Below are 27,844 nucleotides of genomic sequence, written 5' to 3'. Positions count from 1 at the left end.
TCACACAAGGTCAAGTGTATGACCTGCTGAAGCAAATGAGGTGTGTTTCTGTTACAACAATTGTGTACGTGTGTGTGTGTACTGATCAGATGATTAAAAACAGAGAGGTGTATGTATGTCTGCAGACAAAGTGAAAAAGCACAGCTGTTCTACTGTAACACAGAAGTGAAATGTGTGTCCCAGTGTCCCAATGTTAAAAGTGTTTGCATTCAAATCACGTTAGGTGCTGAAAACAAGCAGAGTTAACATGGACTGAGGGTGACTAAATGATGCCCTCTGAGAAGTTAAGTAACTAAATATGTCCATGAAATTCTAGTAACAAGAGTGCCAGTAAAACAGGAGGTAGCTAAAGCAATCTGAGAGGAAATGGTACAGTCTTAGACCTCTATACACCGTGCATCAAAATGCGCCTCGTAGCCAGATTGTATCTAGATATGATTTAACCCGATTACATTTACACTTGGTATTACTGTGAGCATCAAGTGTCCAAACTGAGAACCGATTGAGATCTGATGCTCTGTTCAGCTTGAAGAAGTGAACATTTGTAGCTGTTCTCTACCATCTGCTTCATCTGTTGCTTCATCATTGGCTCAGTTATGATATGAATTGCCAGGTTTCCCTTGTATGCTTCTGTCAGACCAAATCGAAAGCAGACACTTGTCTTTACTCCATCCACAAGTGTCTTGAATATCCATGAGCTTTCTTGCATCTTCTTTTCTCTTTCTTCTTTTCTTGCTAGTAGCTTACCTTGCAAACTGGCTAATGGCTGCTACCCCACTAATTTGGAACAGTTGGACAGAAATACCTTTTTCTGTCAACATAGTTATTGTATGTGGATTGAAATCTCATTATCATTTACATTTAGGGATCCAGGGTTTCCCATAGAATTAGAAACAATGTGTGGCAGGAACTGACGTGGAGGTTGTAAACAACTTGCGCTTTTGTTTGTTTTGTTTTTGGGAGATTTTTTTGTGTCCCTCTGTATCATTCTGTGTCCCCTCTTTAAAATCAGAGGTTTTAGTGGGTCAATGAATGCGGGTTGATAACTGATCAGCTGATCCAATCAGAGCTGATCAGATCAGATAGCTGGATGAGAGGAGCAGCTGCTGCAGAGGCCAGTGAAAACAATCTTTTGACCTTGTGCAATGCACAAGGTCAGAAGTTTCACTTTCACTGCGTCTGCCATTCTGCTGCTCCATCTGTGCCCAGACTACACTCTGTTCTCAGAGTGTGATGCAATGAACAACCATACAGTATACATATTCCAATACACTCCTAATGAATGGTCCAGCTCCAAAGGTAGAAAATCTGTCTGTGGCTCCTGATGTTAATATCATGGGAATGTATGGGACACCCTGGGGTCCCAATGCTTACTGACCACCACCAGAGGTGGTTTGGCCAAATCACAGTCAATCGACAATGTGTTTTGAGTGCATTAATACCTGTAATTAGGGATGCACCGATCAGATATCTGGATCGAATATCAGCCCCAATATCATCAAAATAGATGGATCAGGTATCAGAAAATGCAACCTATACCTATAGCGACGCGAGCTACGTCATACGTCATGGAGCAAAGGACAGAATCTGCTTGTGGAGGTATTTCACACTATTTCAGGTATTGGCTGATACTCAAAGCCACAGCATTGGGATAGGTATTGAAACTGAAAAAGCTGGATCGGTGCATGTCGACCTGTAATTTCATGTGGTAAAGAACTATCTGATTGTAACTGGATCACTCAAAACACATGTTTATGCAAGACGTAATGAGGGTCTTATTCATTAAGACATGAACGCACTCAATCAGACCATGTCAGATTCTAGTTAGCAAAGCACAAATCCCATTTTCTTCTCATACAATATCAAGTTTAATACCTAAACTCAGGGTATTAACCGACACTAAGTAGCTCTCTCTTCTATTATTTCAATCCAATTTCAATTTAAAAACTCTGTAAACCTCACTGTGTGGAAGTGACTGGTATGATTGGTGTGAGGTAACACATATCATTTTTTAACTGAATGGTGATTTTTTTGTTACAATTTTGTTATGATGGTGAATAACAAGCTACATTTAATGTGGACTGATGGCTAGAACCACTTAATGAGGTCAGTACCTGTGCCAACATGTAGCTATATATCAGGTCAGTACGTCCTTATTGGTTCTATGGAATTATAGCTGAGAAAACTGAGTCAACCCACTCACAAAGATACCAGGAAAGTGAGCAAATATTTTAATAGATGGACAGTTAAGGAGAAACTGGAATTGTCAATATTGTCCTGCATCCTTCCATAGACGTCAAACATCAAGGTATATAAATATATAATATAGTGGAGAACTGGTGAAGCTGAGCTCAACAGGACCTCGATGAACCAAACTTATTTTGGTGAACAGCAGTCTGCGGGCACCTTGCCACCTCTGTAAATATGATTACTGAGCCACTGTTGTCATCAAGTCTACTAACTACACAGTACTCCTGCTATAGTCTCGCCACCAGACAATCAGAGATGTCCACCTTCTGATAGTCTGGGGACACTCCTTTCTAAAGTGTGTTTAACACACCGGCGAAAACAGCCGGCAGCAAAGCAACGCCTCTTGCATTTTGAAAAGGACACGCCTTCTCGGAAATGTGCGCTCCTCTTTTTCTCGTCCGCAAGGAAACAAACACACAGAGAGCTTGAAAATGGATGCCGAGAGATTTAACTCATCCGTGAAGAAAATATTTTTTCCAGCGGATGTCTTAGTTACAACATGATTGAGCTAACTGGAGTAGTTTCATGTCGTATCCGACAATGGGAGGCTTTTAACAGATGACGTCCTGATGTTAGCTTTGCTGCTAGTGTCCCTGTCAGCTGCAGCCACTGATGCTTTCTAGACATTGTGATTACCCAGTACTGAATAAATACCACACACAGCAACACAAAACTGCTTTGCTAGCTCAATCATGTTGTAACTAAGATATCCGCTGGAAAAGATATTTTTTTCACGGACTGTTTAATGAGTTATTACCTATTACAAACACCGCTAACGGCTAACAGGACTAACAGCTAACGGTTAGCCCAGCTAAACGTGCACACAGAAATAGTAATTTTTGTTCAATCACTGTGTTTATAGACTTTACAAACATCGGATTAGTCTAAACGGTGATACAGTGATATGAAAAATGTGATATATATATATATATATATATATATATATATATATATACTGGTATGCTGGTTTTCTACCCGGACGGATGAGTCATGGCCTTGTCACTCTGAGATCTTTCCACTTTGTGCATGTATAGGTCCTGTTTGTGCATGTGTGTGTCTTTCAGACCTGTGTGTAACTGACAAGCAAGAGTGAAAACATTGAATTTCCCCTCAGGGGGATTAATAAAGTAAATAAACTTGAAAACTTAAAAGATTATGTTTGTTTCTTTTAGTTGGCGAGAATGTGTTGCTGCAAACGCGACAAACATCCACTAACTTTGACAGCGTTTTCTGCGAGCACAGCTGAGCCATTTTGTACCGCTACACGTGTTTCTAGTGGGACTATGTTTACAAGCACAAGAGTTCAGCGAGCCACCGAAGGACCGCCCTGCAGATTTACTATTGGTTCTACAATGTAGGGAGTTTTTTTAAACTCTGAAATTGTATCCGCCCATCTAAACACAAAATCAGTGAGAAAGTCATCAGTCTTTAGTTAAGCAAAGCGTCTAAAGACTGACTTGTGAGTCTACTCCTGCTAAAAAGCTCAGAGAGCGACGGTTTGGTGTCAGTCTCTTGACACCTCAGTGAGGTGTATGCGCCCCAAAAAGGGCCTGAGCCTCGGTCCTCCAGCTGAAGGACAGTTGGATGTTGTCTCAGAGCACTCGGCCACCCTGTCATGGCCCGAGCTGAATGATGGGGTTTGGGTTATGTGCAGAAACTGCTGACAGTGAGATGCGACCCTGGGCGTTCTGCTTATTTGAAACAGCTGGCTGGATTGCATGCTCACAAAGAGAGGTTATGAGAAGACATAAACAGTTCACCCACCAACACCATCCGCCTGACTCAACCACAAAAGCTTCCTGGCTTCCCCCTCTCTGTCTTATTCTCCAACCAGGTCCTCCACACTACCCCAGGCTGGGAATAAATAGTCCTGGCTCCAATTTCACAATGTAATCAAAACACTGGGCTTTGTGGGAGCGCCCAGAGGATAGGAGCCGGGCAAAGCGGTGGGACAGGGAGGAGGAGGAGGACTTGGACAGGGAGGAGAATCAAGGAAGAGGGTTCAGGCCTTAGTTTATGTAACCAAGGTCAGCAGGAGGAAAAACACAATAATCTTGGCTAAGGCAAAAACAGTAGGAGCACATGAGGGGAGGGCTGACTGAGGGAAAGGAAATATGAAAACAAACAGATAAAAGTCGCAGCGGGGAGGCCTCCGTTTGCATGGCCTGAGCTTCTGGTTTGGCATGAGGGAGGAGTAATTGGGAGCAGCCGCTGACACTTTAAATAGCTGCTGAGTGTGGTGGGATGCGGTTTTGGGGGAAGTGGACTTGACACCGTGGAAGGAGGAAACAAATCCCATCAGCCATTGTGTAATTCAGATGAATTGCAGGAAACAGCTAAAAAAGCTCAAGTGATCATGCCCTCGACACATCTGGCTAGTTTGGCATACAGCATCAGCAATGGCCAGAAAGAAAAATCACCTTTACAATGACTATATAAGAATAAAAATGAGTTCAAGCTTCCATTTCTTTGGCAAGAAATTTCAATCCCCTACCTGTGGAAGTTTAGTGCTCTTTTCCTGCCATTTCCAATCTTTCCATGGCTCCCATGAGGATGTGTCCAAACCTAGAGGAGGACAAGCAGTTAGAAATTCCACATAGAGCATTTTTACAGCTTTCTTCCCTAAAAGCCAAGAGCATGACATAAAGTACAACACAAACAGCCTTTGAGGAACCATAATATGGAAACAGATGATGATAGCAGGACTCAGTGGCTGAAAAATCCCCTTCCACAGAGTGAGATTAAACCATTTGCAACACCTGCCATGTCTCATTAATTCATGCTATGCAGGTGAGGGTCTCTGTTCTTCATAAAAGGCAACAATTGTTCAGTACAACAACAAAGACCTTGCTTAACACTGCGAGGCAAGAGCACCTTTTGAAAACCAGACAAATGGCTGCCACCAAGAGTCGAGTCTGGCACAACGTGACACATGGCCTCTATGCAGCACTTTCAAAATACATACTCAAAAGGCCCGTTTCCACTGAAGAAGTTCCTGGTACTATTTGAGGAGCAGGAACTACTACAGGAACGTCCTCTCGCTCGGCCCTCTCAACCGCCGTGTCTCCACTGAGAGAGCTGAGTGCAAGGAAGGTTCCTGTAAAGTTACGGGCTCTGGATGTGACGTAATCGTTGCATGACCCTTTTGACCGGGGCGACGTAGGGACGCCGTTAGCCGATAGCGGTGTCTGTAATAACTCACTAAATGGTCCATGAAAAAAATATTTTTTCCAGTGGATGTCTTAGTTACAACATGATTGAGCTAACTGGAGTAGTTTCATGTCGTATCCAACAACGGGAGGCTTTAAACAGATGACGTCCTGATGTTAGCTTTGCTGCTGCTTTTAGCTGTCCCTGTCAGCTGATGCTTTCTAGACATCATGGTTTCCAAAAACTGAATACATACCACACATAGCAACACAAAACTGCTTTGCTAGCTCAATCATGTTGTAACTAAGATATCCACTGGAAAAAATATTTTTTTTCACAGGCCATTTATTGAGGTTTTTTTTTTACACGGCGGTGGAAGCTATATGAACGAGCTAATCCTTGTCTGCTGAGTTTTAAAAACGCTGGCTATTTTGTTGCTTTCTGTTGACATCACATTCCTCCTTGAGTATATCCAATCAGCACCAAGTAATCCCCAAGCCCCAGCCAGGAGTCTTTCGGGGCTGTTCTGAGTACCTACTCCGAGGCAGGGACTTGTTTAGCCCCTGTAAACGTTCCGGAACTCTGTCCTTCGGGGGTGGTTCCTGCTGGCAAACTCCAGTGAATAGTCTGCAACAGGATGTTTTGCTAGCCAGCAAAAAACACACTGAAGCAGCGTCAGCCATTGGTGCAAGTTGTGAGCTGTAATTCAGCAGTAAATAATCAGCCATGTGTGTCTGACTGTGGATGGTGGAACTGAATTTGTGGAGTTTGTTAGATGCAGTGGTGGCTGTTTGCAGTTAGCTCTGCTCATTAGCCGCTGAATGGCAGCAGAGCTAGCAGCCACCACCCGCCAGATTTCACAGCCGATCTCCACAGGACTCAACTCAGTATGTACTCCAGAAGGTTTATGGGTTGATGGTGTTTGACAGGCAGGTAGGAGGCTCAGTTGTCTGTGAGAGTAGCTGTGCTGTAAGTAAGTTTTCTCTGACAGAAATGAAAGTTTAGTTTCAATCACCAACTCTGTGAGAGGACACAAGTTTGAACCTCCAGACTAAAATGTTGCAGATTAAGAAACAATTCAGCCTTTATTTAAGTTATTTTTCTGCTTCTCAACAGTGAAATGGATAAGTTAGAGTTTACAATGAACCTGTGTACAAATCCTAGTTGTCTTGTTATTTGTGGTGTCAAAGTTTTTGAGAGCATAAATAGAGAGATGTTGATTTTTTTTTTTTCAAATGATGATCAGAAAGTGTGTCCTCATTAATCACCCCTTAAACCTGTCAAAAACTGCTGGAGAAATGACAGTTTATGTGTAGAAATTATTTGTAGTTGTAGAAAAAGTTGTTTAAATGAAATTTTTATACACACTGTCACACTGATTCTAATTTCTGATACATGAATTAACCTAACTGGATTAGATTAAAGAAAAAAAAACACACAGAAAACATTAAGACTAAAAATTGACGAAAATGTCATGAATTTTCATTGACGAAAATGTTTTTAGTTTTTGCAGGCTAAAACTAAATTAAAATTATGAAGGATAAAAATTGGTAAAATGTGACTAAAAGTAAAAGGCATTTTCATCCCAAGACTAAGACTAAATCTAAAATAGTGGTTAAAATTAACACTGGTGACACGACCCGGCCGTGATGAAGGCTGACTGTTGCCTCACGTGGCCTATGTCTGGGCCATCAAATTGCACTTAAACAAACCACAGAGATTAAAGCCAATGGCCACCTAGCGTGTACATTCTGCACCTACATGAAAGGAAGTAACTCTCCATACCAACAGGGGGCGGTAATGTGTATTTGTTGTTAATGAGGGGAACCTAGAAGACACAAACTGTTGTTTTGCCTACCATTTTTACACCACTCTCGCTCACTGTTTGGTCTTTAGTTGCTTCATTTCAGATAGCCATGTCGTTAGGAAAACATTCATGTATTGGAATGTTCATATGAGGTAAAGATGAAAAATGATAAGAGCCTTCTGTGTGTGCCCTCTTGACTACAGTCATTTGTTTGCTTTTCTCATTTGTTTCTCATTTAGTGTACTGATTCACTTAAGCTGAACAGCCAATCGGGTGATTTCTCCCTCCGACGGGCTAAGCTGCAGATTCAGCATTCTCAATTGGCCAATAAGGTGCCAACTACGGGTGGGACTCACCAGAGGCTACCTAATAGGATATAATCACGATACTTAGGTCAAGATACAACATTACTACCATTCTAAATGTTTTGTGATATGCTAAGTATTGCAATAACACATATTGCGCTATATTACTGTTTTTCAACCGCAAATTAAGGAAAAACTTTGTCAACGTGTGTTTTCATCTAATAAGATAGAGATTTCACTCTTTTCATCTCTCGTAAATCATTTTTATTGCAGCAACATATATCCAGTGGACTAAAAAAGCTATTGATTTTATTGCTCTAGCTGACAACCGAAAGTTTAATTTAAGTGCTATATTAATAATTCACATAATTTAGAAAATCCATACTTGGCGTCTGTGTATCAAAATAATATTGCCACGCAAAATATGGTGATACTATGCTGTATCAATTTTCCCCCCATCCCCTAGCACTGACAAGCCCAGACCAGTGCCAACAGTGTGGGACACACCACAAAAACAAGGGCCACATACGCTTACTGACAGCCCAACATTGGACGATGGCCAACCATTGGCTTAGAGTGTCAGGGTCATAAAGACACAGACATACTTTCCACATTGAACGTCTGTAGACAGCTGTGGTGATACGGGCGCGCACACAATTCCATTCATAGTAGAACTGAGGGTCCTTGTCAGTCCCACCAGTGACAGGAGGGCTGGGAGGTAAGATAACCATCGGCAGATGATGATGTTTCCGTCACACACCCCAAAGCTGTACGTCGGGAACAAGTGGACACAGAAACTTATAAATTAGTCTTAACAGGTAACTAACAGACAATTTCAGACTTCTTGTTGTGGCAATACTGCTGTAAGACTGTTGCAAATAACTGAAAGTTTATTCATAAATCTCTTATCTGTCAAATCCAAAAGTCTTACTCACATTACTTCTCAGACAGTTTGGTGTCTTGATTGTACATGGCTTGCTGGTTTCCTCTTTTTACTGTTAAAATCACCAACACCAACTGTCTAGTTTATCAGTAGGACAACAGGGCATACAGTGCACCAGAGCGTTCACAGCCAGTTGTGCTAATACACAGTAAACTTTGAATCCAGATCAAGATCATAACAAGCTTAATATCTAACTTATTTCATGTTTGAACAGAAGCACAAATTACAAAAAAGTGACAGCCATGGTCTGAACATCATGTAATACACTACTACTACACTTCTACTAAACTACTGTACTGTATATAACCAAGCTCAAACAACCAAGCTGCATGAGCCAAATCCCGAAAGACAGATGAAATGACAACAAACTTGAATCATTCTTGTGCTTATGCTTGTCCTTCATCACAGGTGTCCTGAAGTTATGGAGGATCATTGCACTGCCACAAGGCCAAATGAAAGCTGCCTTAACTTGGATGTAGACTGGTCAGACTTGGTATTTTTCAAATCCACCATCAAGGTTGTTAAAAAAAAAAAGAGGCGGTTTTAAACTATGTAGTTCAACATCTATATGCTCCCTCTTGCTCAGATTATGGAATATCATAACATCTCCTACCATACTTGTGCAGATGACACACAACTTTACATAACAGTGTCACCAGATGACTACAGTCCCCTACATCTGCTAAATAAGTGCATTGACAAAATCAATACATGGATGTGCCAGAATTTTCTACAACTAAACACAGACAAAACTGAGATAGTTGTTTTTGGCCCCAAAGAACAAAGATCAATAGTCAGTGCTCACCTTGACACCATGACACTAAAACCTACAAATGAAGCCAGAAATCTTGGTGTAGTTGTGGACTCAGACCTAAATTTCAATAGTCACATTAAGACAATTACTAAATCAGCCTACTACCACCTTAAAAACATAGCAAGAATAAAAGAATTTCTGTCTAAACAAGACACAGAAAAACTTGTTCATGCTTTCATTTTCAGCAGGCTGGACTATTGTAACGGTGTCTTCACAGGCCTGAGTAAAAAAATCAATCAGACAACTGCAGCTCGTCCAGAAGGCTGCTGCCAGTGCTTAAGTAACTGCGCTGGCTTCCTGTGTGTCGAAGGATAGACTTTAAAATCTTGTCACTTGTCTATAAAGCACTAAATGGTCTTGGGCCTAAATACATCTCTGATATACTTGTACATTATGAAGCATCCAGACCCCTCAGATCATCTGGAACAGGTTTACTCAGTGTTCCCAGGATCAAAACCAAACAAGGTGAAGCAGCCTTTAGTTTCTATGCTCCCCGCCTGTGGAACAAACTTCCAGGATATCTGAGGTCGGCTGAAACTGTCAACTCATTTAAATCAGGGCTTAAAACATTACTATTTACTGCAGCTTACCAGTGAACTAGATATGTAACTCATTGTTAGGATAATCTGTAGCTATTGTTTTTATATTTGTCTGCTGTTGCTTTTGCTTTATGTTTGCTTTTTAAATGCATTTTCTGCACTGTTTTTAACTATTTATTTTCTTGCTTTTAGCTCTTGTTTTTAATGATCTATTGTTTTTAATGTATTTCTCTTGTAAAGCACATTGAATTGCCTTGTGTATGAAAGGTGCTATATAAATAAAAATTGCCTTGCCTTGCCTTGCCTAGACCTCTGCCAGTTGATCTCACAGCTCCTACCTCTGCCCTCTGGCCAGGATGCATTGGAGCTTGTTTTTCTGAGACTCCCTCAGGTGAGAAGCTGGCTCAGATGCAAGACACTAACTACGTCATATATTGTTCCCTTTTCTCTTTGACTCAAACTGTGAAGGTAAGACCTGAAGCTGAGCTGCAGGAAGACAAGTTTGAAGTTGAAAGCCATTCTAAGAAATTGTGAGCAAGATTAATGGGCTGATAGGATTGACTGGACAGGAACAGGAAGGATTGCCCTCTTTGCTCTGATGTTTGTTCCCCTATTGTTTCCTATTCACGGATTAAAGTCAACTTGTATCCCGCAATGGTTCATCAGGTTGAGCAAACAGAGGACAGACAGCAGAGCATCTGAAGCACCTTTACTTTAAGAACATTACAGGATACGTTCAGCTTTCTGAGACTACAGGCAGTGAAGCCGTGTCCTTCTGCCAACAGCTCTTTTGACACCAAGCCAAATGAAGAAACCTTATGTAAGAGCACTCACACAACAACAGCCAAGCACACTCTTGCACGTTAAGGGGGCGACTTGAATCCGGATGCATTTGAGCCTTAATGGCTCCCTTTGTGGCCATGAAAAGGAACTGTGCCAATTTCAGCCAGGCTTCCCTTTGTTAGGAAATGTACAGTGACTCAACTGGTGACACGGCGTGTTCGCTCACCCTTGCCAAAATCAGTGAGTCACCAGCCAAAAAAGGCGGGCAAATATCCACCCCTCCACCCCTACCCCATCCCACCCCACAAACACTATACGGAGGGACATCTCACCCAAGAGTCCTTTCAAACATTGCCACAGCCCCAAATACACAGGGACCGAGAGGGAACAAAGTTAACTCAAATCAGGTCAGATTAACATAGGAAAGAAAGCTACCACTGCAACAGCACAGAGGAGGCAGGGGGGCATGTTTTCTGCAAACAGGAGACACATCCTTCAAAGCAACTAAAACTGTCCCGAAAAAGATTCTCGTGAGAAAACAGACTTCAAAAAGAGGCCAATTCCAGGCATTATAAAGTCCTAAAATTAGTGTGAGCTTTTACCCTTGACTTGGCGATGGTGTCAAAATTTGGAACACATGATATGGTACCATAATGTTTTGTTTTTTTTTAACTGTCTTTTTAATTTTGTCAGTTTAGTGGAGCTGGAACATGCACATATCCCAAACACATCAAAAAACCCTGCTCTTCACAGGAGGAAATGACACAGCGTCACCAAAACCAACAGTGCCACCATTCCTGAGGTTGTTAAGCTGTCAGCCTTAAAACTACCATTGACAGTGGGCCTTTGGCTGCTGCCGCTCTGTAATTAAATACCAGAAATTTCAATTTTTTTCCCCTCTCTGTTCCTTGGAAAATATTCACAGGGTCTAAATACAACTCCTGCCCTGCCCTCTCAGGCTTGTTGGCACAAGACTAATGCCATCCTGCTTCATTCTTCAACCCACATCTAGTCATTCAAACTCAGAATAAACAAAGGTTATACCAACACATCCCACCAGAAGAGAAGGCAGGAGAGGCAGCCTTGGTGTTAAACTGAAACTGAAATAGCGTTGTGGTTAAATTCTTCAGAGCCACAGCCAAATCTGACACTGAATTCAAACAGCACAAATCTTTTTTGGAAGAAAGCACGGGGATTAAACTTTTAACTTTACAGTGAACTAATGAGAGAGTGGCCGTCTGTCTCTAAGCCTTAATGAGACAGAGGATGAACGCTTTCCTGCGACAGCTTGGTCATTAAGTCTAATTGCGTTCTTACACTGAACACAGCAAGCAGCATATTGCCTCTATGGCCAATTCATTCACTTGCAGGACCATGTTTTCTAATAGTATGCAAAAAAAGTACAAGCGCATCATCGTAATCTGACAACAACACATGGTATGTGTGTCAATTCCCCCAAGTCGTATTAGCCATGATTGATTTTTTGAAGTCTGTGGAGGAAACACACAGAGGGTCATCAGCTGTGTCTCATCTGCTTATTTTAATTACCAGTGCTTTTTTTTACGATGTGACAAACACTACTTAAAGAAAGAAAGCTTCAAATGGGTTAATTATCTCTTATCTATACACACACACTCCCACTCATCATGTGTGTTTAGATTAATTTAGACTGATGCTAAATTCACCTCAATCCCGTTTCATTTTACAAGCTTCAAACATATTTCTTTTTAATATACCTTACATGTACTCAGGTTTAATTCTCTGAATCACTGACAGTGAAATGTGGACAGAGGTATTGACTAAAGTTAGAGTTTAAATGCGTTTCCTAAATGGATAATTGTAGCCTATCATTATCTTCCACCGGCACCTTTATAGTTTGCTCTGTCTGTTTGTTGGTTAGTTAGTGGGTCAGGCCATAAAAATCCCACTCTTTGGCAGCCACAGTTTTGCCCTAGGTGACTGAAATTTGGCACAGAGGTTGCAGCTATAGATAATATGATCATGACATAGCAAAGCATTGTGGGACTTTAGGACAAGACAGCTACAGTAGATACCAAATACTAATAGACAATGCCGTTGAGTTCAAATCTTGTTCAGCTTTAAAACACAGTGGAATGTTTAACGTCTGCTGCATTATCAACTGCCCTAACTGTTGACCTGATCCATAAACATATGTATTAATCAGTGACCCAAGCCCAACCATAAACCTGCAAACCAGAGCTGAAAGTTACCTGTATTGACCATCCCTGGCAACCTACTTCTTGTTTGTTGTATTGTATGTCATTCCAGTAAATATCACATTGTAAACCAGGTAGTTTCCATTAAAAAAGTAACAATGTAGAAAGACTGCAAGTACTCTTAGCAACCTTTTAAGTGGTTACATCTTAAGCATCATCTTGAGCCACAGCTGATATCCTACATGGTTTGTTTATAAGAGTGCCTAGCTGACAGGTACAGTGGTTTGTTAACATGATGTTCCAGAAGTTCATAGTAGGCCTATATTTAACATATTCAGTGTGGACAGACAGACACTTGCTTGCTATAAGAACACAGTGTTAAGTTTATATATTTGCAGAGGGAAATATTTATATTGGAACAGACAGATTTATGTAAGTCAGACTTCAATACATTTTCCTGGTCAAAAGTGGTATCACGGGAAGCCTGAGCGCAGCAGTGCTGATGATAAAGCCGCTTTCTGTGTGAGAGAGAGAGAATAAGAGGGGAGGAGACGGGTGAAGTTGGATTATTGCACGTCTCTGAAAGTTATAACTTATTCAGAGCACTCCTTTGTCACTGCCACCCAAAACCTGCAATAATTTCTAAGAAGCTTACCCCAACTGTATCACTAGTTTGTATGGATCACAGCTGTTGCTATTTGCTTGCTACTTACCAGAATGCAATGTGCCATGACGTCATTACCTTTTCTCTATAGCAAATTTACATTTGTTACAACTTTGGTCTTATTTGTGTAATTTTTGCTACATATATTATGATAACCTTGTATTCACCAAAGTAATTGCACAGATCTGGAAACAAAGTGACACCATTACAATGAAGCCTAACAAGGTAAGACAATTTATTCACATTATCTAAACCACTTTATTAGAAGAGGACATGAAAAGTCAGCATACCCAAAACATCAGCAATAATGCCTGATGTGCACACAGTTGACACAGGACAGCACGCACGCACACACACACACACGCACACGCACACACACGCACACACACCTCTCTTACTCTCCGTCTGCTGTTTTCCACGCGCTGTTTTTGAAATCTTACACTATCACCTGTTTACCTGTAATTTGCACAATATTACACCAAGACTACTAGTCTTCAGCCATGCTAGCAGCTCTGTGAGGCCATACTGAGGCACTGTGGTTATCTTGTTAACCATCTTAGTTTAGCATCTTTGCCCGCAAACATTTGCTAATTATGACTAAACTTAAGTTTGTGAGGCTGACGGGAAAGGCTTGCTGGTATTCTGGTCATGAACCAAAGCACTGGAAGATTTACCTGATGATAGTGCCAAATAAAACTTAAAGGGATCACCAAAAGGCTAGAAATCATTCTGAGGGGAACATGAATGTGTGTACCACAATCAATCCAACAGACGTTGAGGTGGTTTATTCAAAACCACTAATGTCAACCTCATGGTGGTACCAGAGGCAAAGTCAGGACATCACCAAAGTCCACAAGCTTCTTCCTCTGGGAACATGAATGTGTGTGGGACTTCATGGTAATTCATCCAAAAGTTGTTGAAATACTATAAAACTTAAAAGCAGAGTCCCAGTAAAGCACAGTGTCCCTTTATAGCACCTTCTATAGCCCACCAAGTTCTTGGCTACACACATGAGGTAACAATAGTTAGATGCTTAGATGGTGCATACAAATATAAATTCTAAACTAGAGTTACATACATCGTTAGCTCAGTTAGATTCTCTGCAATTTAATAGTTCAGTTCATTTTACTGAAACCATAGGCACCCAATAAGACTGTAATTCATAGAGATTCACCAGCATGGTAAACAAGAAAGAAAAAAAGAAAGAAAAAAACTTACTGGCCCTCTGCCACTGAAGCAGTCATATAGTCTGAGTATGTGTCCATTCCTCGATAACCTATAAAAGTTATTTATAGCCCTGTAGTTTGTAAGGGTCTACTGTTCAAAAGAATCAAAAAGGGGTTTTGTTAAAAAAATTATCCAAGTTGTGACTATTGTTTTAAGAGAATAAAGAGTGATGTTGTGTCAGCACGCTGTAAAATGAGAATCGTAACGTTTATGTTTGTCTGTCTGTCCCCTTGTCTGCCTCTCCCTCTTTCTCTTTCTCTCATACATATGCCAGTTGAGTTCATCAATTGAATCAAATAAAAACCCAGGTGAAGTTTTAAGGTATTTCAGTTTGGATCAAAGCGGTGGACTGTCTGACACCGCCATCTAAACTAAGACCCAACTTGAAATAAAACTGGTTAAAATAAAAAACTAAAACTTTCCTGTTCAGCCATATTTACATTAATTTGGAAATTCAAAGTTTTATGTAAAGTTTAAAATCCAGGGGTAACACTCATAGTCCTTTGAAATTGACACAGTGACACAGGTTAAGACCACACTGAATGGGTCAATGCACATCACCTGACCTGGCTTTTGCCACATCCTTGCTGCCACTGAAAAAAATTTGACTCCATTCAAAATGGGAAATGAATTTAATGTTACTGAGGTTTAAATATTTGAGCAACTTCATGACTTGTGTAAAAAAGACAGGAAAATAAAATAAAATGTTTGAGAGAGACAGAAAGAGAGATAATGTTTGGGCAGGACACAGACTGAATGTGCATGGAAAGCAAAAACTTAAACAGTATGTGATTCAATTTTGTGTAATTGTATGGTTTGGCAAAATTACAGTTGCAGACTGATGTTTTATCTGTAATGAAACGAGATTAACCTGTGACTGCAGTCTTATATGAATGGCTTAAATGTGGGTTTTAATGCACTGATCCTGTTTGAAGGAGGCATCAGTGTAAAAAGTGACACTCCTGGCTGTAGCTTCCGTTTACATCATCACTGCCTCATGGCTTCCCTCTTCCGCTCTCGCATATCTACAGAGCTCACACAAAGTCAAAGACTACGACAGTGCTCTCAGTCAATCTGATTTGAAAGCAGCAGGCAGCAGGTTTGTGTGGTTGTGAGGCCTGCAGCCACCAACAATCAATTTGCTGAAGGTATTTCATGCTGAAATCTGCCACAGCAGTCAGACAAAACACCACCTGCAGCACCAAAAGCTGCACTGAAAAAAAATCTTTCTGAAATTCAATGCCAAGTAAAGCAAGGATTCAGTATGAACTTTTTCTTTTGCTTTCAGATGACGCTTGATAATGAATCGGATATGCAGCAGCACAGCAGCAGAGGCCCCAGGGTGATCAATGAGGATATCCCCCCACTGCCTCTGTGCTAAACCCATGAGGCCTACAGTATTTAGTGCAGTTGTTCAACAGACCAAACCAATCCCACAAAATCAGGAAAAATCTGTTTGACACAGCAATGTCAGTGACTTTAAGAATATAGACACTTCATTTGTAGAGGAAAAAAATGTTAAACCATCTCAGTATTTTTTTTTTTTTTTTTTTGCATAAAAATGTTTCAAGCTGAAAATATATAACTGTTCCTTTTCTGTAAATGTGTCCACAGATGACTTACATCTTTATCCGTCTGATTTGGAAACACAGATCTGGGCCGATGCCTAATTCACTGCAGGGCATGGTTGTTTAATTTTCATTTCTTTCAAATTATGGGAAGAAAATCACATCACATCCATGTGGTGTTTCCCTACATTCAATCAGCGGTGGAATCCAAGACTGCAAGACTGACACCAACTCTTCCATGGGATTTCAACATTTCAAATTTGATGAAATGCCAGTCACACAAGCACAGCCACTTCTATTTAAGCCACCTCTATTTAGTCATAAAGTGAAATTCAACTCATCCAAAAGAGGTAAAAATATAAGATTGTTAAGGCTGGTGATCCTCTACTCTTGTGTTTGTATCAAAGCCTAATATACTCTTCCTCCATCAAACAGCCACACTGTTGCACTGGGTGAAATGTTCCTTCATTACAAGAAATATGGTCACTGTGATTTAAGATCATGTGATACAATCTAAAGCTTCAAAGCAGTTACTAAATGGAGCATCAGGATGAGATTATTTTCTCAAATGGCCACCATTGTTTTTATGTATGCAAAAGTACCGAAAGACAATTGAGGTCTCAGACCTTAATTAGCTTGTTAGGGCTATGGCTTGTTCACAGTTATTGTTAGGAAAGGCCAGGTGATGAAAAATTCAAAGCTTTATAAATATTCTGATGCCTGAAACCTTGTCCCAAATATCAGCAGCCATAGGCTCTTCTAAACAGCTGCCTAGCTGCCCAGCAGTCTGAAAACTAAAATAACTGATGCCCACAAAGCAGGAGAAGATAGATAGATAAAAAGATAGCAAAGTGTTTTCAGGTAGCTGTTTCCTCAGTTAGTAATAAGAAATGACAATTAGTAGGAACTGTGGAGGTCAAGATGAGGTCTGGGCAACCAAGAAAACTTTCTGATAGCGCTGCTTGTAGGATTGTCAGACGGGCAAATCAAAACCACACTTTGACTGCAAAAGACCTGCAGAAATATTTAGCAGACTCTGGAGTGGTGGTGCACTTTTCTCTTTGCAGTGACACCTGTACAAATATGACCTTCATGGGTGAGTCATCAGAAAAAAAAAACCTTTCCTGCTTCCTCACCACAAAATTTAGCATCAGAAGTTTGCAAAGGAAAATCTAAATAGGCCTGATGCTTTTTGGAAACAAGTCCTGTGGACTGATGAAGTTCAGATAGAACTTTTTAGAATGCAATGCGCAAAGGTATGTTTGGAAAAAAAAAGGGTGCAGAATTTCATGACAAAAACACATGTCAAACTATTAAACACAAAGGCTGTACTCGGGGCGGCAGTAGCTCAGTCTGTAGGGACTTGGGTTGGGAACCGGAGGGTCGCCTGTTCGAGTCCCCATCTGGACCAAATATGGAGTGTAGACTGGTGGCTGGAGAGGTGCCAGTTCACCTCCTGGGCACTGCCGAGGTGCCCTTGAGCAAGGCACCAAACCTGACCAAGTGCAGCCCCCTCACTCTGACATCTCTCCACTTTGTGCATGTATAGATCCTGTTTGTTTATGTATGTGTCTTTCGGACCTGTGTTTAATTGACAAGCAAGAGTGAAAACAATGAATTTCCCCTGAGGGGGATTAATAAAGTAAATAAACTTAAACTTATAAACTTAAACATGCTTTGGCCTTGTGTTGCAGCCAATGGCACCGGAAACGTTAAACAGGTAGAGGAAAGAATGGATTCAATTAAATTCATGCAAATTCTGGAAACACACATCAAACCATCTGTAAAAAAGCTGAAGATAAAGAGAGGGTGGGTTCTACAACAGGACAATGACCCTAAACACACCTCAAAATCCACAATGGACTACCTCAAGAGTTGCAAGTTGAAGGTTTTGCCATGGCCCTCACAGTCCCCCGACCTAAACATCATTAAAAATCTGTGGATAGATCTTAAAAGAGCAGTGCATGCAAGATAGCCCAAGAATCTCACAGAACTAGAGGCCTTTTGCAGGAAGAGTCTGTGAAAATCCCCCAAAAAAGAATTGAAAGACTCTTAGCTGGTTACAAAAAAAAACCAATTAGAAGCTGTGATACTTGACAAAGAGTCAAGTACTGACCATGCAAGGTGCCCAGACTTTGGCTTCAGGCCCTTTTCCTTTTTTGTTATTTCGAAAATGTAAAAAATTGAAATAAAAAAGTAATCTTGTTTAAAATATTGGAGAAATGTGTCATATTTAATTTTTCACCTTTTGGAAATCAGGTCATATTTTACTTTACAGGTCATACTTTACTTTTACTAGCTGTTCAAAGCAGACCAAATGGGACCAGGGGAGCCCAAACTCTTGCATGCAACTGTATAGACAGGGTAGGGGTGTTGGAAAGTCTTAGCGAGGAACTACCACATTGCAGGTTTTAGTCTTTTGAGTTTTGTTGACCATGAGAAAAAAATATTTTTTGCATCTTGTCAAAAAGATGATTTATTACATTTAGAATGAGTATACCATTGAATCCAAGTTCTACAAATGTAGTTAAGAAAAATATCTTTTTATAGTAAGCACTCCAGTGTTGTGAGTCCTTGTAAAACAGAAACAATCTACAAATTTTTGGGACTCAGCAATTGGACATGTAAGTGTGTTTTGGATGCCAACTGCATGTCGAGATAGATGATCCACACATTCAGGGTTCTAAAATACAATCCAAGTAGCAATTAAAGAAATAACAATATAATATCGATAAATCTACTAGGGATGTAACGATTACCGATATTACGGTAAATCTCGGTTAATTTTTACACGGTAAGAATTACCATTTATGTTTAAATTAACTGCATGATCGTGGTGGATTATCAGGATATGTAATAACAGCCTCATTCAAGTCTCGTGATGCAGGCGCTGCGTGAATGCATAGCATGTGTAAACACAAAGAATGAAAACATGGCGGAAAGTGGTGATAGCGGCGGCACTCAGGACATTTTCCCCCCAAATAAACGCACAGAGTCTGAGGTCTGGGCGTACTTTGGGTTACTGAAAAATGACGAGGGACAGCTAGTGGAGGACAACTATCCTGTGTGCAGAACATGCAGAAAGAAAGTTGCTGTGAAGGGTAGCAACGCTACAAATCTGCTGGCTCATCTCCGTGACCATCATCCACAGCTTTACAGTCAATGCAAGTTATGCTATGCAAACGTCAGTTATTGTGTGAGGGACTTCGGTTTTACTAAGATTGTCATAATGTGTAACTCTCAATGTATACGAGACATTTGAGCCGTATCTGTCCTTCTAAACGGCGACTAGGTTTTCCGTTTTCGTTAATACTAGCTGAATAACGTTAGCTAATAGCCCTATTAGCAGCTATGTTGCTAAGTGTTTCAAAACGAAACGGAGCTGAAAACACTGAGCGGAGCCGACAGAATGTAAACCGACGTTACGTAACGCTAATTGAGATCAACTATGATTGAATCACTATGATTATGGTTACTGTATGGCGAGCTAGAATCAATACAGACGGCCAGTTATGCTTTCTCAACATAAGCTCAAGGAAACAACATAAAACGCTGCAGTGTTAACCTTTGACCGAGAGCTCTTTTATAAGGTTAATTAAATTCACAGCTCACAGTCTTGACCTAACACACACACACACACACACACACACACACACACACACACACATGCGAGAACATGCACTCCTTTTCTCATACAGGCTCTCACTCACATGCACATTTCTAATGTGTGAATTATTCTGTGTAATGATGACCATTGCCCTTAGGCAGGGCTTGACGCCAACTTTTTTCCCAAGGACCACATGTGCTCCTAACTTGACAAAGCAAGGAGCGCACAAAGAACTTTAGGGGTACAATGTAAATTGATCAAATAATGTGTTTTCCGTAATAAACGTGATGCAACTACACATTTACAAGCAAAATTATTTAATGAATTTAATGAAATTAATGAATTTGCTATTGGATGCGCGGCGCCGAGGTGTCGTCGCAATGCGTTGCGGTGAAATAAAAAAAAAAAAAAATTCAATTCAAGTGCAGGCTGGTGGCGTGCGCCACTCAGCTCGGCGGCAGAGCAGTGTGCTCTTGCGCCGCGGTAGCACATACACAATGAATGGGTTCGTCAGCGGAGGTCTGCGCTTTGTGCGTTCTGTGTGAAAAGGGCTTTATTTCCACCCTGCCCAGCAGCGGTACCGTGGCACACGGTCCCTAAAGGCCTCTACACATGATCAGCTGTAAAACCGCTTTGCACTGGCTATCCCATTGTTTGTCTATGGAGAGGGCAGCAATGCCTGACAAAGCAGCACCGCTACCCTTGGCGTCGCGCACGATATTCATTGTGCCGACAGTGGCTTGGAAAACCGCCAATAACCATGTCACACGGGGAAGAGGGAAGAAGGAAGGCGGCTGGAGTTCCTCCAACATTTGCGGTTAGATTATCATATTTTCTTATTGACAAAAATATAGGCTGCTTCGGCTGATTTTTTTATGCGCACGTGCCTCTAAATATTTTTTACAGTTCGCACACATCTATTTTTAGTCAGTGAAACGCTCGCACTGTCGAGCCCTGCCCTTAGGGTTTTTTTGGTTTCTCCTGCACATTTTGATATCTGTTCTATATGTTTTATGTTTTTTGTTCTACTCTTGCATTGTTTTGGTTTATATATGTTTTTTCTCTCATGCTAATAAGTAAATAATATATAAATTGTTTACATATTTTGCTGACTGTTAAAATGCGCCAACCTTGTTCCTGTAATGTGTTTACATACTTTGTTCATTTAAAATAAAATTTTCTGTTGCTGTGCCAATCCTTTGCCCCTTTAATGTGAAAGTTTCATTTTAATATAAGATTTTGGCTGTTAACATTTTAGTATGATAAGAAAGTTACAAGATTTAGATTACAAAAATATCGCGATATTATCGTTTACCGTGATAATTTGGTCACTATAATCAAGATATCAAATTTTCTATATCATTACATCCCTAAAAATCTAATTTCAATACAAGCTGAAGTGAAAAGAAAAAGAGGGCATTCTAGAATTTTCCACAAACGCAAACAGACCAACAGGACGAGCAGAGACTCATTAGAAAGATTATGGTCCACTTTCTGAGAGGACTGCTCATTTCTTTAGCCATCCATACCTGTAATCTGATTTTCCCATCAAGTAAAATCCATGTGACAACTGTTAGCTTAGTTAGCTGAAAATGCTGTCACTACAGCTATAAATATGCTTTTGACTGAAAGTAATGCATCTCACTAAAACCAACATTAAAAAGCTAAAATGTCTGCATCAAATTCCATTAAAAGATTTGAAATACAAACATTAACGAATCAAATCTAGTAGAGAATATTGTCTGTACAATCCTGCAGTAACACTAATGAGTATAGGATCTAAATGAGGCCATTGCCTTTTGATTGGCTTCTACTATACAGGCCATCAGGTCACTGGGTCGTTATAGTAATCAGTTTGTTGTTTAAGATCAATAGGAAGCAGACTGAACATGTATAATCAATAGGGGCCTGGGGAGGACAGGGTCACTATGGTCTGACGACATCATCTGTATGGTATAGAAAAAGCAGCCAGATGGGGATTTGGATTTGGAAGGAACACTCATATAAATAAATCCTGGTTTGACAAACCAGCAGGAGTATCTGAAGATTTAGAGTTTTAAAGTATTACATTTTTAGTTTGAATTTTTTTCTGATTGGTATGGCTACATGGCTGAAGTGTCTGAATCATTCATCAAATAATTTGAAAGTAGAAAACAAGAGATTATCTTGGTAAAGATGGAGAGCTTTCAATGTGCTGTCACTGCAGCTAGTCACACTGGTTTCCCATCTTCTCATTTCATCACAACCCAAGAGGTAATATGAACAAGAAAATGCATCTCATGCATTTCTGCATGAGATGCATTTTGTATGCATGCTGATAGCCGAAATTGCAAAGCACTGCTGAAAATACAGGAATCTTAAAACACGAATGCATTGCACTGCACTGCTCAATAATCTGGAAATTGATTTGTAAAACTGGCACAGCTGGAAATTTAAGTGCAATGCATGAAGGAGCTAAGAGTTAAAAGAAATTGCTAGAAAAGCTGGTAGCTGATCTGTAATACTGTTAAAAGTTGGAATTTGAAAACTTAAACTATAAAGGCCGAAAGAAAAAAATGTTTTTTGCTTTAAAAGCATAAAAGGCAGAAAAAAGTTGAATACAAGCATAAATTTCCACCATGGCTGAGCCCGCCTTCAACCTGAGCAGAGGTCAAATCAGGCTAAATAACTCAAAACACCTATGGAGGTGTGCAGGGCCATTAAAGATTTTCAGAAACACTTATTACAGATCACAAAGTATCCAACAACAACAGGTAGGCTACTCAGTGTAACTCATCATTCCAATCCTTAAGGGGACCTCTTGTGCTTTTCATCATTTTTTGTCATATATATCATATTACCATTTTGGATGTTCATATTAAATGTGGCTTAAGTTTCAAATAATGACGTAAACTTATGTAAAAGTCAGTCCAGTGAGCAAAAACCTCAGGCTGCAGACCATGCTGAATACTCTTCTACCTAGGCTTCAAAATGACTTCAGCCCCTGACCGATTCCTTTTTATGGTCATTTGCTCCTGGCATGTTACTGCATGTGTTACATTACATACACTGCTTCTACATGTAGCTACATGCTACTGTCAGGGAAACATGTAACCTTGGTTGCTGATGTTGTTCATTTCTTCCTATTTTCAGATCATATTCCTGCTGGAACATGTACGATTGTGTTTAGAAGCTTTTTATTGAGAGTTTTCATGTTAGAAAGTGCCGCGATTCTTCTTTACAGTCATTCTCCAGCTGCAACGATGGTGCAGAGACCATGGATGTATAAAAAGACATGAATATCACACTGAGGGCAGGGGCCCTGTTCATTACTATGAATGTTGCTCAGTGGCGCATGAAGCCGAATACGTTCAACAGCCAAGTAGGTTTGCAGTGATATACTGGTTTCAGAAAAAAAATTTGAAGATTTTTAAAAATAGAAAAAAATGATGGCAAAGACGTTTCTTCCAACACTAGAATTAAGATAAAAATATTCACAAACGAAAAAACACTAATGGTCGGTGATAAGTAGTGTTTAACTTTTGATTGAACACTAAATTAAAACCCTCAGCACATACTGCAGCACAATCAAACAGATGCGCAACTCAGTGCATCAGAAGTGTCTCTGACACCAGACTCTGAGCGGACCGGTGGAACTGGAAAATGCATATTTTACATCAATAAAATCTATTTTAGTATTATTTTGAGTCACATTGTTGAAAGAAGTGCGTCAGGCTTTCTATTTCCTTGTCAGAGATTTTTTCTTTTTTAATTACTACTTACGTTTTTCAAGTGACTTCCCAAATTTGTTGTTGAGTTGTAATACGCCAATTGCTTTTGGCAAATCTGGCGCTTTCTGGGGGTTGTCGGAGCATTTTTTAAAGTGCAACCACACATCTGATGACCTCTTGGACATGTCTGCGAGTGCGCTTGTTGTCATTATCAGACTGGTGGGGGTTAGTGTTGCGTTTAAGGCCTCCCAAAAAAAAAAAAAAAAAAAAAAAGGAAAAAAGCGCCAGAGCTTCGAATTTTTTTTTTTTCACAATCGAATCCCGTGCCATTGAACGAAGCTTTTTGGGTCAGCCCTACATTCTTCCATTAACAAAATAGTTTCAAGTTTCAATTAAAGTAATAAAATGTTTGTTCAACCAACAATAACCCTTTTGTTGTCATTCCTTTAGGGTCATTCTGACTGATAATAATAAAAATTCTGTAATATCACAATACCATAAAATCTTAATATTTTCTGAGATCATTATCATACCATGAAAATCTCTTACAATTGCAACACTACTGCCAAGTATAAAATTACTCAGATGACAGGCACTGCTTCCACACTGTGCAGCCCATGGAGCAGGCACACTAGAGACTTCTGCCAACTGAATCGGCTACTTCCGTTTCAGCGCTCCATTAACTTGAATGGGGAAAAGATGATTCAATCATGCAGCTCTTCTAGACTTTCTAATTGTTATTGGATTGGATGAAATAAATCCCAAAAGTGAAATGTGTCATTTTACAGGGGTTGTGACACTCAGAAAAATGTATCCACTTATTTATAGACATCTCTTTCGTCATGTAAGTCAATGGCAAACAGTCTTTTTGGGTGGCAGGGCATCACGTGATGGTGTTAATACAGTTTGGCCACTACAAAAATTGGCTTCAAAGCCTGGTGCACTTCCTGAGGGCCTGGCAGAGACATTGAGATGTGAAGGACCCAGAAACACTGACTAATCAGAGCAGACTTATGGAAGGGGCAGCTTAAGGAGACAGGCACTAAAACAGAGCATCTCAGACAGAAGGTGAACACAAGTGTTCCAGCACAAACATGATGAGGAAAATGAAGTGCTTTTTGATCATTATTAAAGCATGTCAACATGTTATAGGAAAAAAAACAAAACACAAGTATGAAACTGAAGATAAGAATAGTAAACTAGAGCACTTGGAGAGCGCAGACCTCTGCCAAGCAGATCTGATTTTCCACCATTTTATTATTTTAGCCACTTCCCTTCAACCGATCATCAAAATCCGTTCAGAACTTTTCGAGTTATTTTGCAGACAAACAGACCAACACCGGCGAAAACATAACCTCCTTAGCGGAGGTAACAATGTGCAGATGACTGTAACTTAAGCTCATTCTAAAAACTATGAAAGTCACATGATAATTAACAACTGGTCTTAACTACTCCAGTGGAAACAATGTCTAACATGTTTCTGTAAAACACAGCAATAATGTCGAAACAGAAGGGGCAGTTTGTGCTGTAAACGTTTATGGCTCCCTTTGCTGATCATCACTCCTGCTGAGTAACACATGAGGTAAACCCATCAGGCTGCATTTGGTTTCCACTGTTAAAGTTGGCCTCTAGTGACTGTTTTATCACCTCTGCTAATTTATGTTATCACTAAACACAACACTGTTTTCAAATGTCTGCAATAACCAAAGAAGATGCAGGTTAATAATATTATATTGCATTATTTTGGCAGAATATTTTGATTTTTTCATCAGCCAATGGATGCTTGGAGTCTTTGCTGTATGATGTCACACTGCTGAGGCAAGATAACACATGTAAATTTTGAAAGGGGAAGTTCTGCTGGGGAATTCTTTTCTATGTTCACGTTAGTATTTTATACAATAAAACATATTTACACCATATCATTACATTGTGACCACATAAGTCCACTGTACGTCTCCAAAGCGGGAGGGTGGGCTGGTTTAATCAGCACGATCCCTGCAGGTCCCAGGACTTGGGTTATGATGATGTTTCAATGGAATGAATGTTAATGTCTGACGTCACAAGATATTCTACCAACTATCTGTCAACGAGACGGCATGGGGGGAGAAGACAATCAAGAAAAGGGGAGAAATGAAGAAGAAAAACAAAATGAAGTAATATTTAAATTGCAACAAATATACAAGATACAAATAAAGGGTAAAGGGATACATTTATGATTAGACTTTTGCTAAAAAAGATACTTCCAGTCTACTGATGTGTTCACACTGATTGACAATGCAACAGAGTGACCAGCTATATCCTCGCTGAGTCGCTTCTGAAGTATTGCTCAAGCACTCGATAACGTAGTTACACTGTCACAGGCTTGTGTGTGTCTGCTACAAAGCACCTGGACTGAATGTCATCTGAAGTTTGTATTTGGTCAAAAATATGTCTTTGCTTTTGATCAATGTCTGAGCCCTATTTCAACATCACATTTCACCGCCCCATTGCATCCATGTGTGCATGGCAATGCACATAACTATAGCATAGCATCAGCTAACCAAGTTAAATAACATAGTACCACAGCTAGAAACAAAATCATATGATTGGCTGATGCTTCATCATGTCATTGGAGCACTGAAAAAGTTGAGATCAGCTCAACTTTGATTTGTAGCACATAAGGCCTTGACTGTCATGACATGTCAGCTTCATTAAAATCATAGTTGCAAATTAAAGCAACAACAGATGTAAATACACACAGAGACAATACATCTGTGATCAGTTCCCTAATTAAATTTTTAACAATTGTTTCAATCTTTTCCTCTTTTCCAATTACTCATTTTATTTAATGGAAGTGATCAATGTAAGTGCACTTGTCATTTAAAGTCAATTTAAAAAAAAAAAAAAAAAAAAAGCTAACAAAATAAAAGACACGTGGTACATTCGTTACAGGCCTATCAGTTTGTAGAACAGTTTGAACAGTTAGAACAAGAGGCTGCACTGCAACGTGCAAATCACTCCTTCTCGTGGCTGCCTGCGCTTTCCCTGTCCTCGTGGCTGCAACTTGCGCTCTCTTCATCTACTACTTCATCGCACTGCTGTACACAATTTAAAAACTAAAACACCCATAATTCATGTAGGAACTGCTATAGCCAATGTGCAGCCGGCGGGAGCTACAGGACGACTCAACCACCATGATCAGTTTTTAATGTTTTATCAGGCAATAACCAGTGTAATTTTCAGAACAATTAGGGCAGCATTCGGGACTTGGGACAACTGCTTAGATTTCGGGACTGTCCTGAATTTTTTTTAAGTCTGGTCACCCTAATTGCTAGTAGCGCCATACACAGCATACTGTAGAAATGCAATGATTCCATATCGCAATGCACATTCTCGTGGGCATCCCAACCAAACCTGTCTGACAAGTAAGTGATGTTAGCTAGCTATAGCTAGCTAACATCACTTACTAGCTACAGCTAGCTAAGCAGCAACCTAGAGTACTGTGACCTGCTCTCACTGGATCAAAGTACATTTTGAGATTAACTAAGCTACAAACAGTTGAAAGAGGGGAGAGCTATCTGAGAGACAACAAATGCGATCAGTGACAGTGGCAGCATGTGGCACCTGCCACAAAGAGGTCAAGCTGAGCTGCACCACAGTGACACTGTCAGCAATCAACCCGTGTCAACTAGGAGAGTAATGTGCACGGTACGTTACTTAGGACTAAAAAGAGGGTTGGTTTTTCATGACTGTAGCTGACTATAAAGAGAGTCTTCTCTTTCCTTTTTATTTCAAAAAAAGGGGAAATCATAACCTCATTGGTAGCAGTAAGTATATTAAAAAAATGACAAACGATAAAGTAGAACATGGTTGCTAAACAGCTGTTCTTAAACTGATGTAAGGTTGCTGACCTGTTTGGACAACACACCACAACAAACTATTTAATATGAAAATTATTTTTTGAGGTGAAAATGTTAAATATAGCCCCATGACACTATGTTATCACGATACTGAGGTAAAAATACAATATTATTGTGGTGCTTAAAGTGTTGCACTAGGCTGAGTAATGCAATAACGTAAATTGCAATTACTTACCTTTTTTTTTATTTACTACGGATTATGTCGTCACAGGAAAACTTTGTCAATATCTATTTTATCTAAAATGTTTAAGTTTACAGTCTGGTCATCTCACTTCATTCATTTTTGCAAACTGTATCTAGTGGGTTAAAAAAGCAATTGATTTATTATTGTTCTAATACACTACCAAAAGTTTAAATTGTATATATAATATTAATAATTTATATAAGAACAAAATCGATAC

At 40.0% G+C, this 27,844-nt stretch overlaps 1 protein-coding gene across 2 annotated transcripts in view; it reads right to left on the bottom strand.

The window, feature by feature from the left end:
- plxnb1b (plexin b1b) overlaps positions 1-27,844 on the bottom strand; it is a 176,740-nt gene that overhangs the window by 125,164 nt on the left and 23,732 nt on the right. For both annotated transcript variants that reach the window (XM_049566004.1, XM_049565924.1), the window contains one exon: positions 4,745-4,815. The gene's annotated coding sequence lies outside the window, so the exon portion shown is untranslated. The remainder of the gene's footprint in view (positions 1-4,744; positions 4,816-27,844) is intronic.

The sequence above is a fragment of the Epinephelus fuscoguttatus genome, linkage group LG1, assembly GCF_011397635.1.
Source record: "Epinephelus fuscoguttatus linkage group LG1, E.fuscoguttatus.final_Chr_v1".
Classification (NCBI taxonomy): Eukaryota; Metazoa; Chordata; class Actinopteri; order Perciformes; family Serranidae; genus Epinephelus; species Epinephelus fuscoguttatus.
Note: the sequence above shows the minus strand (reverse complement) of the source record. Positions and strands in the feature narration are given on the sequence as shown.